The sequence below is a fragment of the Mesoplodon densirostris genome, assembly GCF_025265405.1.
Source record: "Mesoplodon densirostris isolate mMesDen1 chromosome Y unlocalized genomic scaffold, mMesDen1 primary haplotype SUPER_Y_unloc_1, whole genome shotgun sequence".
Classification (NCBI taxonomy): domain Eukaryota; kingdom Metazoa; phylum Chordata; class Mammalia; order Artiodactyla; family Ziphiidae; genus Mesoplodon; species Mesoplodon densirostris.
In genome coordinates this window covers 3,547,519-3,550,797 of record NW_026778236.1, presented here as the reverse complement: position 1 = coordinate 3,550,797, position 3,279 = coordinate 3,547,519, and positions in this window count along the sequence as shown.

The following is a 3,279-nucleotide window of genomic DNA, read 5'->3' as shown; positions in this document are numbered from 1 at the left end:
CGTGGCCCACAGCTACTGACTTCCGGCTGCTAGAGGAAGTGAGGCACATTGTGGGCGGTTCCAGCAGGAGAGTGTGAAACGTTCGGGCGCCAGGCCATGCGCTGACAAGAGGAGGAATCAACTATAGCGTAGGCCCACGAAGTTATCCTGCTTGGAAATCACCCGAGCTGTCTCCTGCTCTTGAATACACTTCTGCTACTCTGTAATAATTGCCTTTTCCAGAAAATGTCTTGACTGTTAACTTTTACGTTACCTGCCTTCCTTTTCAGAGAAACAAATTCCAGCATGATGCTCCTGTAAGAAGTGTCTGCCTAATCCATGAAAAGGGGTGGGGGAACCGGTGAGAAAAGCGTGTGTGTCTCTCAAAGCGCCCGAACAAAAGGGCATAGGTTCAGAGACAGGAACCTCTTGAGTTTCGTTAGAGATCCCACTCTGAAACATTTCAGTGCTCCAAGGCAGGGGCTCTTGGTAGTAGAGGGGTAGAGCACCAAGAGTGTGGCTCCAGTGTCAGCTGGGGCTGGAAGCAGGTTCATTCTGAGTGCGGAGAACTGCTTCCCCAAGCTGCTTAACAGGGAGGAGTGGGAAGAGCCCCTGTAGTTCCTCAGAGCTCCATCACTGAGAACTGGCAGGACGTGAAAGGCTGGTTACTGGGTCAAGGTGCCTGAAATGCCTAAATTTACCATCTTTTTTTCAATCTCTGCCCTTGGCAAAAATAGTAGAAACTACAGGGATTTTTTTTTTTTTTTTCATTTAGGAGACTTCATTTGCTGGAGTTGAAGATGAAGAAGGTCAGCAGTGCTGCTTTTAGGTGACTTACCTAGAAGGTGAGAGAGCTGGTTTACCAGATTAACTAAATCTGCAGGGACATAGTTTCCCATCCCATCCTGGTCCTTTTTACCACAAGGGGAAACAATCCTTGTTCAGTCCCTTAGTAAACAAGAGTTAAAAGCTACCCAGGTGGAATCAACATTTAAAGGAAGAACAAGAATTCAACAGGAATCTGAAGTCAATTGTCATAATCACGAACAGGTTCATCAGATTTTGTGTGCAAGCCTGAATTTTGCTAAAACTAACAGGCTTTGGAAAAGCCCTAGGACTTTCTCCATGAAGTTGCCTGGTGACTGCCTGAGCCTGATCATATACTAAGTTAGTGGGCTCATCTCCCAGTTGTAAGTCTAGAGACGTTTGAGGACTTTCCCAATTAGCGGTTTTCATCTGACGCTGGGCATGCTCTTCACAGCACATGATCAGCTGATACAATTCAGAGAAACTAGGTTGATAAGTTTGAATGAATGTGTTAATTTCGTTAACAAATCTGTGAGAGTCTTTGGTAATGTTAGGAAACTCTTTGACTGTGGCTTGCAGTTCAGCTTTAGTCCAGGGAGAATAAGAAATTAAGGGTTTAGCTTCTGGATTCTTAGAAGGCTTAATTTTAAAGGGACAAGTTCCGCTGGGTACAGAGGAAAAGGGGGTGGGGAGAGTTTCAGGGAAAAAGGAAATTTGGTTAACAGAATTAGTATAGAGGATTTGAGGGTATAGGGGAGGCATAGGTACAAGACAAGGAGGAAGATGGCATGGAGGCAGAGCCTGAGACAAAGAAGCCAAGGAAGAGGAGCCTGAGGCCTTGGAAACCAATTTACCGGTCTTTATCATTTCCTTGCCTCAGTTAATCTTAAAAATCTTGTTTTGCAGAAAGAAAATTTTAGACTGCTGATACTGTTCAGAAGCTTCAAAACAAGCACTATGTAAACAAGCACTCCATTTTAGTTCTGGAAATTTTTGAGCCATTGTATCCCAATGCAGTTTTAAGGAAATTAAGTTAAACTGAACTTTTTATTAGTTGTTCGTATTGTTATCAGGACAGGCCAGATCTAACGTTGGATGAAAACTGCTAAATGAACAAAATCAGAAAGGTCTCTAAAATTATAATCTGAGACCAGCTCACAAACTTAGTATATGATCAGGCTCAGGCAGTCACCAGGCAACTTCATGGAGAAAGTCCTAGGGCTTTTCCAAAGCCTGTTAGTTTTAGCAAAATTCAGGCTTGCACACAAAATCTGATGAACCTGTTCGTGATTATGACAGTTGACTTCAGATTCCTGTTGAATTCTTGTTCTTCCTTTAAATGTTGATTCCACCTGGGTAGCTTTTAACTCTTGTTTACTAAGGGACTGAACAAGGATTGTTTCCCCTTGTGGTAAAAAGGACCAGGATGGGATGGGAAACTATGTCCCTGCAGATTTAGTTAATCTGGTAAACCAGCTCTCTCACCTTCTAGGTAAGTCACCTAAAAGCAGCACTGCTGACCTTCTTCATCTTCAACTCCAGCAAATGAAGTCTCCTAAATGAAAAAAAAAAAAAAAATCCCTGTAGTTTCTACTATTTTTGCCAAGGGCAGAGATTGAAAAAAAGATGGTAAATTTAGGCATTTCAGGCACCTTGACCCAGTAACCAGCCTTTCACGTCCTGCCAGTTCTCAGTGATGGAGCTCTGAGGAACTACAGGGGCTCTTCCCACTCCTCCCTGTTAAGCAGCTTGGGGAAGCAGTTCTCCGCACTCAGAATGAACCTGCTTCCAGCCCCAGCTGACACTGGAGCCACACTCTTGGTGCTCTACCCCTCTACTACCAAGAGCCCCTGCCTTGGAGCACTGAAATGTTTCAGAGTGGGATCTCTAACGAAACTCAAGAGGTTCCTGTCTCTGAACCTATGCCCTTTTGTTCGGGCGCTTTGAGAGACACACACGCTTTTCTTACCGGTTCCCCCACCCCTTTTCATGGATTAGGCAGACACTTCTTACAGGAGCATCATGCTGGAAATTCTCCTCCCCAAAACGGAAACTAATTCTAGAATTGACAGTAGTCATCAAAGTAATCAACCAGGTGAATTAAATGACCCTTTGACATCTTTTATTTGTTCCATCTCTGTCGGTACGAGAGCACATTCTGGAAAAGCTGATCATTTGTCCCTATTGAATCAGCTACCACCTTTCCTACAGGCAAAAGTCTTCAACTGATGTTGGCACAATTTACAGCAAACTTTCCAAAAAGATTCAAATAAACCCTCAATACCTCTTCCCATAAAACGACTTAATAAAGAGGTCCTTCAAAAACATAAAGTCCATTACAGAAGACTACAAGACTCAGGATATTATTATCTCTTGTAATAGCTCCTGTAACACTCTCATATGATGAGTAAGAGAACCTAAGGGACAAGAATGGAGGATTTTTAGGACCTCGGAGCAATGAATAACATTGTTATCCCTTGACACCCTGTGGTT